The 17,173-nt window shown below is 46.7% G+C and overlaps 1 protein-coding gene across 1 annotated transcript in view; it reads right to left on the bottom strand.

The window, feature by feature from the left end:
• LOC137535384 (zinc finger protein 585A-like) overlaps positions 1 to 14,921 on the bottom strand; it is an 84,963-nt gene extending 70,042 nt beyond the window's left edge. The window contains exon 1 of the mRNA XM_068257214.1: positions 14,883 to 14,921. The gene's annotated coding sequence lies outside the window, so the exon portion shown is untranslated. The remainder of the gene's footprint in view (positions 1 to 14,882) is intronic.
• Positions 14,922 to 17,173: the final 2,252 nt, after the last annotated feature.

Genomic DNA, 17,173 nt, shown 5'->3' with positions numbered 1-17,173 from the left:
AATGTACGCAACAGCTGATTAAAAACAGTTCAAAGAGCCCGCCTCCTCTCTACGCACACTCAGTGACTCACTGCACGGCATGCGATGGGATGGGCTGACGGATCCATATACGCACATTAATTCCAAGTCAGTACTTTTCCTACAGAGCAAGCAACATGACTTTGTTTTAAAGAGGGCCTCTGCAACATCAAAGAGTCCATAGTTCCACATGTAGATAGGAGACATAAAACGAAGGCCATTCCTGTATCAAATAAAGACCTATGATCCAGTTTACCACACAGGGTCATTAATAACAGTAATAAGTCCACAGGCCTGTACCTGATCTATCAACAGTAATCACATATACAATCCTAAAGATAATGTTAGATTAGTTAATATTGGATCTATATGTTTTATTTTTTATTTTTATTTTTGATTTTAGTTTTTGGCACTTTCGTTGCATGGCACCAATCATTCATTGCGGATCCACACATATCCCAAGCAATCAATTATACCTTCGGATCCTCAAAAATGGAGTCAGATCCAATTCGGCATTTAAGCCAAATGGTGCTACCGTATTTAGTTTAAAGATCCATGATGCTTCCTTGCAATACAATACTTCATCAAAATCCCCCCTCCTTGTGGATACCTTTAACCTATAGATGCCTTTAACCAGGGTGCCATTTACATCGTTATTATGACATTCCCTATAATGTTCATAAATACCCCCTATTGGACCCGTTCCTTTAATGCTCTTTTAGTCTTCCCGACATATTTAAGCCTGCAGGGACATTGAATCATATAAACGACACGAGTCGTGTCGCAATTGATAAATGCTCTTATATCGTACTCAGCGTCCCCTGTACTGTTCTCGAACTTCTTTGTACGTTCAATAAATGGACAAAGTTTACATTTGCCACACTTATAAGACCCGTTAGGTACTCCCCTCTGTAGCCATGTATCGTTACTGACCCTGTACTCACTATGTACTAATTTATCCCTCAAATTAGGGGCCCTCCTGGCAGTAAGCAGTGGGCGTGGACCCACTACCTTAGCTATCTCATCCGAGGCTGTCAAAATTGGCCAAAACGTAGACAACAGTTCCCGCAGGCTCTCCCAATGGGTGCCATAGCTGGTCACGAGCCGCATATGTCCCCCTCCCTCCGCACCGAACCTCCCCTCGCGAGTGGCCAAGAGATCCCTTCTATCCAAATTCCATGCGCGCTTCAGGGCTCGCCGCAAAACAGAATGTGTATATCCCCGTTCACGAAATCGTATATACATGTCTCTAGACTCTTTCCGAAAGTCATTGTCATTAGAACAGTTCCTCCGTAACCGGAGAAACTGTCCATAGGGGATACCTCTTTTTAATGGGGATGGATGGTGACTGGAGGCGTGGAGAAGTGTATTACCAGCTGAGGGTTTTCGAAACGATGTGGACACCACTCTATTTCCCTCCACTCTAAGGCGCAGATCCAAAAATGAGATCTCTTTACCATAAGAATAGGTGAGTTTTATATTGCGTTCATTAGAGTTAAGGGTTGAGATAAATAAATCCAATTCATCGCTACTACCACTCCACGCCACCAGTATATCGTCTATATATCGGATCCATAGGGCGACGTGCGCCCCAAAATCCGGGTTCGGGAATACATCTCGGCGTTCCCAAAATCCCAGGTGCAGGCACGCATAGGCGGGGGCACACGCCGCCCCCATAGATGTGCCGTGCACCTGACGGAAATATTTGCCACTGAAGCTGAAACAATTTTGCGTCAGGATCAGTCGCATGCATTCGACGAGGAACTCGTTGTGGGCCCCCGCGGAGGGATATCTCTCACAGAGGAAGAAGGACATTGCCCGGAGCCCGTCCTCATGCGGAATCGACGTGTACAAGGACTCCACATCGATTCCCACAAGGAAGGACCCCGTAGGGAAGCTCGAGACCAGCAAGGACACCCAGAACGTCACGGGTATCCTGAACATAAGAGGGCAAGGACTGGACCAGAGGACTCAATTTTTTATCAATAAATTGTCCCACTCGTTGGGTGGGACTACCAACAGAGGAGACGATAGGTCTTCCTGGAGGGTTGTGGGGAGACTTGTGCAGTTTGGGTAGAATATATATAGTGGGTATATTATATTAATATTATATATTGTGTCAACTTTTAAATACTCCCATTCGGTTCTAGAGATATGATTAAAGAAAAGACCATCATCAAGTAGATCATTAATCCTGTCCTTTATTAAAGGGAAGGGATTCTCTCGCAGGGGCAGGTATGTATCTCTGTCCCCGAGTTGCCTCTCTATCTCATTGACATATGCTTCTTCATCAAGTACCACTATATTGCCTCCCTTGTCACTCGGTTTAATGATTATTTTAGGTGCACAAGTTAATTCTTTTAGGGCGTCTACCTCATCCTTACTTAGATTTCTATCTTCGGGAAATGAGGTAAAACGTATTTTCCACAATTCTTTTTCTATAGTATCCAAAAATACTTTGATATATTTATTTTGAGACAAGGGGGGCATATAACTGGATTTAACATGTAACCCTGATGGAGGTGGTCTTACTACATTCAACTCATCAGGATCTGTTACCAGTGGTAATACTTCCTCATTAGTGATCATTACTTCAGGCTGATTTTCATCAAACAAAGCTTCCAATGCTGACAATGTCTCCCTTTCATTCACGGTCAGGCTCACGTAATTCTCATTGGTTTGGTCATCTGTAGGACTAGTATTACCATAGGTTATTCTAAGGAGTACTTTTCTTAAAAATAAATAAATATCTTTATATATTTCAAATACGTCTCCTGAAGTTGTTGGTGAAAAGGACAGTCCTTTATTAAGCAAGGTAATATGTTTATCCTGTAGCTCAAAAGTGGATAAATTAACCACATTTTGACTCCCAGAGATGTTTAAGCTGTCACCTTCCTTGCTGTCTCGCTTCTCGTCAAGCGTCTGTCCATTTCTTTCCCTAGTTCTATCTGAACCTGTTCCATTTCTTCCATATCTCTCTGCTCTCTCCTCGTCCTGTACCTTTCTCTGCTGCTTTCTCCCCTCCCTCTTCCTCTTCGGTTTTTTCGTCTGCTCATTCTGTCTTGATCTAAAAAAGTAACTGGGCTCTTAGATGACAGGTTGTATTGGCACTGAAGTGCAGGAAGCGCAGGATGTTCTCAAATCGTGACCTGGACATGGCAGCAGAGAATATGGGCATGTGATGTATTGGGTGCGTAGACCAATAAGACCGCAATACATTGTTTTTGACTAGACCCATGGAGGGTTAAGGAGAAGGCCCCAAAAAAATGTTACGTTCGGAAACTTGGAGTGGTTTCCCTCGAAAAGGCTGGGCATGGTAGCTTCTTGGATTGGCGGTTGCATATTGTGTGGCATAACTGTTGGTCTAAGCCACAATTAAAACATAGAGACCAGCAGTGATCAGAAAAAAAAATTGTGTCACTGCGGTGGGGCGGGTGAGGGTTTGGCTGGGTGATCAGAAGCCTGCAGGGGGCAGATTAGGGCCTGATCTGATGGATAGGAGTGCTAGAGGTGACAGGTGGTGACAGGAGGTGATTGATGGGTGTCTCAGGGTGTGATTAGAGGGGGGAATAGACGCAAGCAATGCACTGGGGAGGTGATCAGGGGGGGTCTGAGGGTGTGGGCGGGTAATTGGGTACCCGCAAAGGGGCAGATTAGGATCTGATCTGATGGGTATGATGGGTAGCAGTGACAAGTGGTGACAGGGAGTGATTGATGGGTGATCAGTGGGCGATTACAGGGGAGAACAGATGTAAATAATGCACTGGGGAGGTGATCGGGTGGGGGGGGGTGTGAGGGCAATCTGACGGTGTGGGAGGGTGTTTGGGTGCCCACAAGGGGCAGATTAGGGTCTGATCTGATGGGTAGCAGTGACAGGTGGTGACGGGGTGATTGATGGGTGATCAGTGGGCCATTAGAGGGGAGAGCAGATGTAAACAATGCACTGCCCAGGTGATCAGGGGGTCTGAGGGCGATCTGAGGGTGTGGGCGGGTGTTTGGGTGCCCGCAAGGGGCAGATTAGGGTCTGATCTGATGGGTAGCAGTGACAGGTGGTGACTGGGTGATTGATAGGTGATCAGGGTGTGATTAGAGGGGAGGATAGATGCAAGCAATGCACTGGGGAGGTGATCGGGGGGGGGAGGTCTGAGGGCAATCTGAGGGTGTGGGCGGGTGATTGGGTGCCCGCAAGGGGCAGGTGAGGGTCTGATCTGATGAGTATGATGGGCAGCAGTGACAGGTGGTGACAGGGGGTGATTGATGGGTGATCAGTGGGTGATTAGAGGGGAGAACAGATGTAAATAATGCACTGGGGAGGTGATCAGGGGGGGTCTGAGGGTGTGGGCGGGTAATTAGGTGCCCGCAAGGGGCAGATTAGGGTCTAATCTGATGGGTAGCAGTGACAGGGGGTGATCGATGGGTAATTGATGGGTGATCAGTGGGTGATTAGAGGGGAAAACAGATGTAAACGATGCACTTGGGAGGTGATCTGAGGGCAGGTCTGCAGACGATCTGAGGGTGTGGGCGGGTATCAGGTGCCCGCAAGGGGCAGGTTAGGGGTAAAGGTGGCCTGAATGGCTCGCCAGCGAACGGTTCCAGGCGAAGTTTGGGTGGTTCGCGTTAGCAGTGAACCAGGAACTTTTTTCCAAAAAAGTTTGGTTCGCCCATAGACTTTAATGCCCGCCGACTTTAGCGGTTATTAGTAAAGTTCCCTTACATAGTAAAAACACCAAACTTGCAGGGTATGTAGAGGAGGGCAGTGACTACAAGAGAAAAAACATTTTTTCAAAAAGACCTTATACTTTTTGAGAAAATCGATTTTAAAGTTTCAAAGAAAAAAGAACCGATTCATTAAAAAGAACCGGATGATTCATGGACTGTTAGTATAGTTTCAAAGAAAAAAGAGTCGATCCATAAAAAAAAAGAACCGATTCATTAAAAAGAACCGGATGATTCATGAATCGTTAGTATAGCTTAGAATGCGTCCTGTGCAGGACGTATAGCTGCCGGCTCCCGCTGTCTCTCCCCACCTGCCTTCACCTGTCACCCTCACCTAGGCTGGCACCCGGTGCACTAGGTGAGGGTGACAGGAGAGGAGGTGGGGAGAGACAGCAGGAGCCAGCAGCTATGCGTCCCAAAGGACGCATTCTCTGCTATGTGGGGGGCGTCGGAGATCTTCAATCAATTTAATTGAAGATCGCAAGTTAAGAGGATATTGTATTCGTTGGATCGTTTACCGAGGATATTGGCGTGGGAAATTTTTTTTTAAAGGTACAGGTAAGTAGTTATGGTTCATTTAGAATAATAAAATACTTTTCTTGTGGTTGTGTTTTTATTTCATTTAACCCTTTGTGGAAATGGGTAAGGGGTACTTTGTACCCCTACACTCATTTCTCCTGGGAGGGGGTGGGCATCTGGGGTCCCCTTCTTAAAGGGGACTCCCGGATGCCACCATGAACCCCCCCCCCCAGGGAGTCATCGCCCCCACCTCCTCCTGGGACACCGGAGGTGGGGAAGAGCCCCTTGTCCATGGATTGGACAAGGGCACCAGGGGGGGTGAGGGAAGGCTTGCCCCCCCCCCCCCCAGAGCCCCCTCATACCATGGACCATGCGGGCTGGTATAGCTCAGGGTGCGAAGCCCCAGTCGGCCGGGGCTCGCATTCTGGCTATCCCCAGCCTGCATGGGGGACAAGGGGTTAAAGAGGCTCGGGAGGGGGGACCCCACGCCAATTTTTTTTTTAGATTTCCCACACTCGGCACATAAAAATAATAAAACTTTTTTTTTCTAAAGACTTCCGAGGCCACAAATGTGAAAAAAGTTAAATACCTTTTCATAATCCAGATCAATGGAGGACGCCATCCACGCCCTCCCGTTCATCCCGCCATGGCTCCCGCAGTAATACTGGCCCCGGTCGGATCCTGACCCCTCCGAACGGGTCGGGTTCTCATTCCCCACTCAATATGGCCGCCACAGATTGCCACGGCTGCGCAGTCCGCATAGACGCAATTACGGCTGCGCAGCTCTAGGGCCTCCTCCCACCGCGTCATAAAAATGCGTGCATATATTGGACGCATTGGGAGGAGGTCCTAGAGCTGCGCAGCCGCAATCGCGTCTATGCGGACTGCACAGCTGCGGCAATCTGTGGCGGCCATATTGAGGGGGGGAATGAGAACCTGACCCGTTCGTAGGGGTCGGGACCCGGCTGGGGCCGGTATTACTGCGGGAGCCATGGCGGAATGAACAGAAGGGTTGCGGATGGCGTCCTCCATGGATCTGGATTATGAAAAGGTATTTAACTTTTTTCCCATTTGTGGCCTTGGAAGTCCTTTAACCACTTGAGCTCTCAGTCGTTTTCACTTTATGCATGCGAGCAATGTTCACCTCCCATTCATTAGCCTATAGCTTCATCACTTCTTATCACAATGAACTGATCTATATCTTGTTTTGTCCGCCACCAATTAGGCTTTCTTTGGGGGGTACATTTTGCTAAGAGCCACTTTACTGTAAATGCATTTTAACAGGATGAATACGTTTTCGGCCATTATAGTTTTAAAAATAATAGATGCCTCCATAATTAAAACCCACGTATTGTATTTGCCCAGCTGTCCCGGTTATTTCACCATTTAAATTATGTCCCTATCACAATGTATGGCGACAATATTTTATTTGGAAATAGAAGAGAATTTTTCCGTTTTGCATCCATCACTATTTACAAGCTTCTAACAAAACAAAAAACAAAAAAGAAATATTTCATCTTTACATAGATATTTAAAAAGTTTAGACCCTTAGGTAAATATTTATGTGTTTTTTATTTTTTTTATTGTAATGTTTTTTGTTTTTTTTTATTAAACATTTTATGTGTGTATTTTTGGGAGGGTGGGATGTAAATGGTGTTTGATTTAGGGAAATATATGTCCATTTAAATTTTTTTTTACTTTCAGTTGTAGGTTTACTCTATGGCCACAAGATGGCAACCTTGAGTTTGTTTACATTGCGTCACTCTAAGCGTACAATGTACGCTTAGAGGCACGTAGGATTCAGAAAATGCGAAGCTTCCGAGAGAAGCAGTCGCTTTTTCTGCAGGGAAGAGGAATTAGTGATCGGGAACCATAGCCCGATTCACTGATTTCTGGGCTACCGAATCCGCGGCTGGGAGCGCGCGTTCACGCGCATGTCCTCCTTGACGTTTAAATACGTCAAGGAGGACAAAGTGGTTAAATATTGTTTCCTGCTATCTTTTTAACATATCCTGCAAATTTGGTGTTGCTAGGATGTAAGGGGCCTTTGCTATTAACTGCTAAAGTCAGCGGGTGATAACCAACCAGAGTTATAGGGGTGCAAAAGTGCTGAATTCTGCCATAGGCTTCCATTAGGCTCCCTATTTCACTTTCAAAAATCTCAAATCTTTTCAAAGGACGATGGCTCAGCAGTGGCACATTTTCTAGCATTGTAGGGACTCTTAGGGGGATCATAACTGGTGAGTTTCGGGCCCCTAGGCCAAAGAGGTCATAGCCTAGGGTCTATCTGAATCTCACGACATGTCTCACGCAGGTAGAAGGCATATTGTTGTACTTGCACTCCAATGTTGGGTTCCCTACATCTCTGCAAACCAGAGTTACGGAGGTGCAAAAGTGCTAAATTCCCCCATAGGCTTTCATTGGGCCTCCTATTTCACTTTCCAAAATCTCACATTTTTTCAAAGGGCGATGGCTCAGCAGTGGCACATTTTCTAACATTGTAGGGACTCTTAGGGGGATCATGACTGGTGATTTTCGGGCCTCTAGGCCAAAGAGGTCATAGCCTAGGGTCACAAAAACCTGTTCATTTTGGTAATGTTAATGGTGGCGATTCTGACAAACATAAATTGCAGCCATGGCCGTTAGCAACGTCTGAATCTCACGACATGTCTCACGCAGGTAGAAGGCATATTGTTGTACTTGCACTCCAATGTTGGGCTCCCTAAATCTCTGCAAACCAGAGTTATGGGGGTGCAAAAGTGCTAAATTCCCCCATAGGCTTTCATTGGAGCCTAGGTTTTAAGCGTACAAAAGCACAGGTTTCTGCCAAATGGTAAGGTAAGGGCCCAAAACTCAGCCCTGAGCCCCCTTAACGGTTTTCCTCTTGTTCCCACTATGCCACTTAACATTCCCAGCAATTTTGGTGTTTCTAGCTTTTAAAGGGGCTTTGCTATTAAAGGGGAACTGAAGTAAGAGGTATACGGAGGCTGCCATATTTATTTCCTTTTAATCAATACCAGTTGCCTGGCAGCCCTGCTGGTCTATTTCTCTGCAGTAGTATCTGAATAACACCAGAAACAAGCATGCAGATAGTCTTGTCAGATCTGACTTTAAAGTCTGAAATACCTGATCTGCTGCATGCTTGTTCAGGGGCTATGGCTAATAGTATTAGAGGCAGAGGATCAGCAGGGCTGCCAGGCAACTGGTATTTCTTAAAAGGAAATAGACATGGCAGCCTCCATATACCTCTCTCTTCAGTTCCTCTTTAACCGCCAAAGTCGGCGGGGGTATATTTTCCCACGGTCAGAAGGAGAATTTACAGTGAAACTTTAAAATTGATTTTCTCATAAACTATACGGTCTTTTTGAATTTTTTCCCCTCTTTTTCCTCTTGTTCCCATTGTTCTAATTAACATTCCCAGCAATTTTGGTGTTTCTAGCTTTTAAAGGGGCTTTGCTATTAACCGCTAAAGTTGGCAGGCGTTTAATTTTCCCATGTTCAGAAGGCGATCTTTAAAATACGTTTTCTCAAAAACTATAAGGTCTTTTTGGAAAAAAATGTCCTTCTTGTAGTCACTGAAAAAAACTCAGGTGTTAGACACCTTGAAAAATCTTTTCCATCACTTTTGTGGCCAGCATAAATGTTTCTAGTTTTCAAAGTTCGCCTCCCCATTGAAGTCAATTGCGGTTTGCAAAAGTTCCTGCGAACCGAACTTTTTGCAGAAGTTTGCGAACCGGTTCATGAACCGAAAATCGGAAGTTAGGCCATCTCTAGTTAGGGGCTGATCTGAAGGGTGGCAGTGACAGGTGGTGACAGGGGGTGATTGATAGGTGATCAGTGGGTGATTACAGGGGAGAACAGATGTATACAGTACACGGTGGGGAGGGGGGGGGGTCTGAGGGTGTGTGTGTGTGGGGGGGGTGATTAGGAGCCCTCAGGGGGCAGATTAGGACCTGATCTAAAGGATAGCGTTGACAGATAGTGACAGAGGGTGATTGATGGGTGATTAGGTGCAAACAGTGGTCTGAGGGTGTGATCAGGGGGGGGGGGGGTCTAAAGGGGTGCTGTGGGCGATCAGGGGGCAGGATCAGTGTTTGTGTGTGCTTACTAGGGGGGCTGCCTCCTGCCCTGGTGGTCTCTCGATCACTGGGACCACCAGGGCAGGAGACAGCCTGTATGATACGCTTTGTATACATTACAAAGCGTATTATACGCTTATTATGCGGCAGATCGGCGGTTAACAACCCGCCGACGCTGCTAATTGGCCGGCGGGTTGACGTCGCGGGTGGGTGGAGCCTAATGCCGGCGGATGCGCGCACATCTACCATCACAGGTACCGATGCCTATCGGCGTTACGCGGTCCTGGGGGTGCCACTTTGCCGCCACCCATAGGTAGTGGGCGGTCGGCAAGTGGTTAAAGGGAATCTGAAGTGAAAATAAACTTACGATATAATGAATTGTATGTGTAATACAGCTAAGAAATAGAACATTACTGGCACAGAGTCTCATATTGTTCCCAGTACAGGAAGAGTTAGGAAAACTTCACTTGTTATCTATGCAAAAGGGCTTCTCTGAGCTCTGCGACCCAACTTGGGTCAGCTACATTCCTGTTTTCTGAAGCACCTATTTTAACCAGTCTCTCACTGTTTCTTGTTTGTTTAAAGTGTACCAGAGACCACATAGATGAAAGAATCGATACTTACGTGGTCTCGCCGACCTCCTGCGGTCTGCCGTTCAGCCGCGTCCAGTCTGGGTCTTTTGCGCATGCGCGGATCTACTGCCCATGCATAGTAGACCAGGACTGACATCACTGAGAAAGTTACCAGGGCTGATTGCGGCTGAACGGCAGACCGATGGAGGAAGTCCCAGGTAAGTATTGATTCTTTCATTTATGTGATCTCTGCTTTCCTTTAAGGTTTTACTGCAGAGCTAAAGACCATTTGAAATGTCCTGCTCTGTGTCATCATTTAAAATGCAGTGTAGTGTGTAAACTGCAAATATTAGAGAATGATGCAATGTTATATAAAAAGCTATATAACTGAAAATAAAAATATGTGACTCTTTTCTTTGCTACTAATGTTCTATTAATCATCTGTACTACACATACAATTCATTATATCATGAGTTTTGTGGTTTTTTTTCACTTCAGTGCCACCTTAAAGATGTACGTCCCTGGATTCCTGCTCACAGCCTTCATATCACTAAACATACACCCATTACCTCGGTATACAATTCCCTTCACACAGCTCTCAGCACTAGTCTAGTTTAGGGGACTCAGTAGGAAACCTCATGGAGAAATTCTGCTAACTTAAAGCGGACCCAAACCAAACATTTTTTTAATTAAAAATATTTAGTTGCACCACTCTGACACATACAAAGATAAATAAACACTCCTTCAAACCTATGATCATTTCAGTGCATGCTTTTCACCCTTCTCTTTTCATAGCTAGGGTTATACTGGGGGCAGCCATTAGCAATTCCTCCTTTGCCGGACACCATCTACTCCACCAGTTTGCCGGAAAAATCCAGGCAATTTGAAAGGAAGGGAGGGGTTCCTCCAATAAATGTAAAATATTTTATATTTGTCATCATGCAGCTGAAAAAAGGCTGCTATTTATTATTATAATTTAGAAAATAGATTTTATTTCTGAAATCTTGTATTTTTAATTTGGATCCACTTTAAAGCGAACCTTAAGTCACCTAAAAAAAATGAGATGAACTCACCTGGGGCTTCCCTCAGCCCCCAGCAGACGATCGGTGCCCTCGCAGCTCCGCTCCGGCGAAACCGGAAGTCGTCGCCGGCGGGTCCTGGGACATCGGAGCGGAGCTGCGAGGGCACCGATCGTCTGCTGGGGGCTGAGGGAAGCCCCAGGTGAGTTCATCTCATTTTTTTTAAGTGACTTAAGGTTCGCTTTAAACTGTTAGGTTTCAGATAGGCTGTAATAAACTACGCCCACACTATTCAGCCAATCACATTGCTTTGTGCTGTAGAGGGTGCTGTGATTGGATAACTGCTCCCTATGAGGTTTCCGGCTGGGTCCCCTACACTAGACTAGCACCCAGCTCTCAGCCATATAACCTGTGTAAGTCCAGTCATTGATAACATAGCAATCTAGCTCAAGGGGTGATCTTACTTGTCAATTTAAATACCTGGAACACTTAGGGTGTGAACATACAGTTTACCATACATGTTACCACCTCCATGTAATAAGAGGACTAACAGATTTTGAATACTATGAACAGATTGTGTAAGCAATCTCTCATACTACAAGGAAGTGGTAAGATTGGCCAATCAAAATTGGATGTGTGTACACACCCTAATGCTTTATACAGTGGGATCTTTACCCCTCCCCTTTACGCACTTCAATCTGCATACATCAAATAAAGGCGCCTGGAAATTTAGGCACCCAGTAATGCCAATAGTAAAATATAGGTATTAAATACTGATATTTTACTATAAAAGTGTAAAAAGCTGGTGTTAAATACCAATTTTTTTACTATGGCCAAACCTAACCCTACTCTCCCACAGAACCCCCCCCCCCCACGCCTAACCCTTAACCCCCCCAACAAACTACCTATACAACGCCTAATCCTAAACCCCCCTCACAAACTACCTACCGAACCCTTAACCCACACAAACTACCTACCTAACCCTTAGCCCCCCCTCCCCCCCCGACAAACTACATGACTAACACTTAACCCCCAACAAACTACTTACCAAACCCTTAACCACCACTCCCACAAACTACCTACCTAATGCCCAACCCTTTACCCCCCCCCCCCCCCAACAAATTACTTACCTATCCCTTAACCACCACTCCCACAAACTACCTACCTACCGTAATCCTTAACCTCCCAAACAAACTACCTACCTAACCCTTACCCCCCCCCCCAGCAGAAACTACCTACCTAACACCTTACCCCTACCCCCCCCCCCTCCTACCACACACTACCTGCCTAATGTCTAAACACACACACACAGGCCCAGTGCAAACCAAAACCGCTAGCAGATCCACAAAACGCTAGCGGTTTTGGGTGCGGAGTGCAGATATTTGGCGCAGTGCACACCGAGTGGATTTGGATGCGATCCGCCGGCCGCATCCGCTTGTAAATCCGCGTGGCTAATGTATATGAATGGGCTAGTGCACACCAACGGTTTGAGGTTTTTAGCAAACCGCAAACATGCAGCAGGAGGCACATTTGCGGTTTGCTAAAAACCTCAAACCGCCGGATGCCGCCGACGGATATGCTCAGTGTGCACTGGGCCATACACCTAAACCCGTACCAGCGCCCGGTGAATTATTCATATTAATATTCACCGGGCGCCCAAATTTCCATATTGGTGCCCAAATACAGATATTTTACATTGGCACCTATGGCAGCGCCCAATTAGTCCGCTTGCCGCATGTGTCCACATTTACTGCTGGCCTTCAGTCCCTCCCATTGTAATTTAGCATAAGAACATTCCATATGAAAACCCCTTTGTCACGTCACTTACAACTACCCGTCGGGAAAAGCTGCCTGTAGCACTGCAGATATGCACCTCATTGTGCTGCTCAAAGGAAGGGGGAGCGTTGTCACAAATAGCTACCTTTCTGCCTCCTGCACACAACTGGAGACAGTGTGTGTGCATTGCCTGTGCCCTGCAGCTGTGTCCCTAGTATTCTGAAGTCCTCTCCCTTGTGCAGGCACTGGATTGCCCTGGACTGTAGAATGATCGCCTCTGCTGCCTGGAGACCGATCAGCTGTGTCCCCTTGCTCTGCAGCTGTGTCCTGCATGCCTTTCCCTGTGCTTTGCCTGCATGGCTGTGTCCTACTCTCTGCAATTCCTGGTGAGTGCTGAGGCCTGCTGCCATTGTAACCTGCCATTCATTTGGTGAGTGCCATTTTGCATCACTCTTTGTCTTTACTCTGGCCATTTACACACTAGTAGCAGCAAGATCATTGTGTGCAGGAGGCAGAAAGGTAGGGATTACTTTTCTGACATGGCAGCTTATTCTGACAGGGTAGCAAAATCTGACGCGGTAGCCATTTGTGACATGACCCCCATATCCCCCAACCTCGCCCCATCCCTCAAACCCCCCCCCCCCCCCGTCGCCATTGCCCAGCTGCTCCCTGGGGCCCTGCAAGTGTGACTAAAGCAGTAATTACTTATCTGTCCAGGTGGGCGGCGGCGGTAATGTTTGTGCACTCTGAGGCACGCAGTCTGCCTCCTTCTCTATGACCCGTGTTTTCACATAACACGCTGGATCATAGAGAAGGAGGCAGACAGCATGCCTCAGAGTGCACAAACTGTACCGCTGACGCCCAGCAGGAGGGATAAGTAATTTATGTTGCGGTCACACTTGTAGGGCCCCAGGGAGAGTTGCCTCTACGGCAGCGCCAGCCCTGCCCCTAACTGAGCTGTTCTGGAGGGGGAAGAGATATGACAACTACCTCTTGTATGGCAATTACTTCAAGGGGGATGATCAGGATAGTGACAGGTGTACTACGATCTCCTCTGTAACAAAGTATGTCCACCCCGACCTCTGCTCTGCCCAATATATAACAAGTATGTCCCCCCCAACCTCTGCTCTGCCCAATATATAACAAGTATGTCCACCCCGACCTCTGCTCTGCACAATATATAACAAGTATGTCCACCCCGACCTCTGCTCTGCCCAATATATAACAAGTATGTCCACCCTGACCTCTGCTCTGCCCAATATATAACAAGTATGTCCACCCCGACCTCTGCTCTGCCCAATATATAACAAGTATGTCCACCCCGACCTCTGCTCTGCCCAATATATAACAAGTATGTCCACCCTGACCTCTGCTCTGCCCAATATATAACAAGTATGTCCACCCGGACCTCTGCTCTGCCCAATATATAACAAGTATGTCCACCCCGACCTCTGCTCTGCCCAATATATAACAAGTATGTCCACCCTGACCTCTGCTCTGCACAATATATAACAAGTATGTCCACCCCGACCTCTGCTCTGCCCAATATATAACAAGTATGACCACCCCGACCTCTGCTCTGCCCAATATATAACAAGTATGCCCACCCCGACCTCTGCTCTGCCCAATATACAAGTATGTCCACCCCGACCTCTGCTCTGCACAATATATAACAAGTATGTCCGCCCCAACCTCTGCTCTGCCTAATATATAACAAGTATGACCACCCCGACCTCTGCTCTGCCCAATATATAACAAGTATGTCCACCCCGACCTCTGCTCTGCCCAATATATAACAAGTATGTCCACCCCGACCTCTGCTCTGCACAATATATAACAAGTATGTCCACCCCGACCTCTGCTCTGCCCAATATATAACAAGTATGTCCGCCCCGACCTCTGCTCTGCCCAATATATAACAAGTCTGTCCACCCTGGCCTCTGCTCTGCCCGATATATAACAAGTATGTCCACCCCGACCTCTGCTCTGCCCAATATATAACAAGTATGTCCGCCCCGACCTCTGCTCTGCCCAATATATAACAAGTCTGTCCACCCCGACCTCTGCTCTGCCCAATATATAACAAGTATGACCACCCCGACCTCTGCTCTGCCCAATATATAACAAGTATGACCACCCCGACCTCTGCTCTGCCCAATATATATCAACAATCACACACTTACCTCTTCCAGCCCTCTGTTCTCTCCACCTCGTGCAAATTCTTTTCCTGCTGTGTTACATCAGTTCCTGTCTTTGGCTCCCTTACTTCCTGCCTCTGCGTTCCACCTGGGAGAGTTCAGGCCGCCATCTTGTGGTGAATAGACTAACTGCAGCCTCTGTTTGTGGATAGTGATGGTCATGTCTAGGAGAACTCACCGAGAAGCATGTGATTTGTTTGGTCAGCTGATAGATTTGCAAATCTCTGATTTATAGGCAAACGCAGGGGAGATTACAGATGCCCAGAATCCTTCCTGAGACCAGGGCCATTGCATTGTCTGGGGACGCGTGCATATGATTTACAAGACTTGGACGTGGGACATAGCCGGTATATGGCTTATCCTGCTGCTGCACAATTTCCCGGCGGCATAATTACTATTCCCCCTACACGTCCATGTGGATAGTGGGGAATGATCTAATTCGGCTTCCAGCTATTGCTGGAGGCCGAATTATAGTGTTTTGTTTTGTTTTTAAAGAGACACTGAAGCGAGACTAAATCTCGCTTCAGGTCTTATATATAGCAGGGGCACGTGTGCCCCTGCTAAAACGCCGCTATCCCGCGGCTTAACGGGGGTCCCTTCACCCCCAACCCACCCCCCGCAAATGTTGGTCGGAAAATGGTTGCTGGAGATATCCTTCCTGGAGGCAAGGGCTAATGGCTGCAGCCCTGCCTCCCAGCGCGTCTATCAGACGCGCATCGCCGCCTCTCCCCCGCCCCTCTCAGTGAAGGAAGACTGAGAGGGGCGGGGGAGAGGCGGAGATACGCGTCTGACAGACGCGCATGGGGCAGGGCTGCGGCGGTTAGCCCTGCCCCAACCAGGAAGCGCTCCCCCGCTGCACGGAGGGGGTTTGGGGGGACAGGGACCCCCGTTAAGCAGCGCTATAGCGGCGTTTTAGCAGGGGCACGCATGCCCCTGCTAGCTATGAGGTCTGAAGCGAGATCTATTCTCGCTTCAGACTCTCTTTAAATATGTTTTATTTGGGTTTTATCAAATTACAACAAGCAGGATACATTTCCTGCCAAGGCAAATCATGTTTTATAAATTGTGGCAAAAACTTTAATGATAACAAGAACATTCAATTGCCTATAGCTCAAAACCTCCCTTCCCTTCCCTTCCCCCCGCGGTCATCCCCTGTGTCACTCCTAACTGACTGATGCACCCTATAGGTTACATTATTTCTCCTAGACCACTTTAGCAGTCTACCCAATGTACCCTGGAGCTGTGCCATGCAGTACCATCCGGTGTACTTAAAGTGTTCCATTAGATCATTTTTTTCCTTTGCGGAGAAAAAATGTGGTTAGCATAAAAGATGTCCAGACCTTAAAAAAATTGTTTAGTGTGCTTTTCTTTGTGGGCAAGGGCATCTAGTCTGTCCAAGTTAAACAGATGAGTAAGTTCTTCCTGCACATCCCACACTGTAGGTATTGATGGATAAATCCATTTATTGAAAATTACTTTTCTGGAAGCAATTATAATAAGATGAGCTAGCGGTCCAATACCCAGTTTGGTCTGGTGGGTATGAGGGCTTGTAGGTTCAGGGGTATCGTAGTAGTTAAATAATAGTAATAAAGGATCTAAAGGTATCTTTATGTTACACACTGTATTGATGTAATTTAGTATTTTATTCCAGAACAATTGGACATGTGGGCATGACCATGAGCAGTGGAAGAGATTTGCATTAGAGAAGTGGCACTTAGGACGTTTGGGGGTGTAATGCGTTGGCAGAGTTGAATATTTAATATTGAAAGCATATTTTGCCCTATGGGTGAATTTAAAGTGAGATTTGCGCCAGTTTTCTCCAATTACCAGTTTCAAATATTCAGAAAAAGAAAGCCCATATAACTAGCACCGCACGGATCCAGCAGCACTTGTCCAAGATCAGATTGGCCAAACGTGATTAAGAAAATAATCAAGTATTAACATCAGTGGCATCCCATTTTCTTTTAGAACATGGTGGTAGTGCAGCGGGCCTACGGGTTTGTGGCATTGACCAAACTAGATTAGGCTGGAGGGGAGGTGATTTGGTAGCTACTTTACTTAAACGCGAGGCCAGATGGATTCACCAACTTAATAGTATGGCCCCGCAAGGATTGAATGAGGAGATTGATTGGACAGGGTTTTTGGTCTAAAAGACATGTCCATGCATAACCCCTTTATTTTTACCTTTGACCCTGCTCTATCAATACATGCATAAGGATGCCACTTTGATGTCTGGTTCTTTCAAGTGTTTGGATATGTGTATTAGATGGGTTATT

The sequence above is a fragment of the Hyperolius riggenbachi genome, chromosome 10, assembly GCF_040937935.1.
Source record: "Hyperolius riggenbachi isolate aHypRig1 chromosome 10, aHypRig1.pri, whole genome shotgun sequence".
NCBI classification, from domain to species: Eukaryota; Metazoa; Chordata; class Amphibia; order Anura; family Hyperoliidae; genus Hyperolius; species Hyperolius riggenbachi.
The sequence above is the reverse complement of the archived record's forward strand: the minus strand, read 5'-3'. Positions and strand labels throughout refer to the sequence as shown.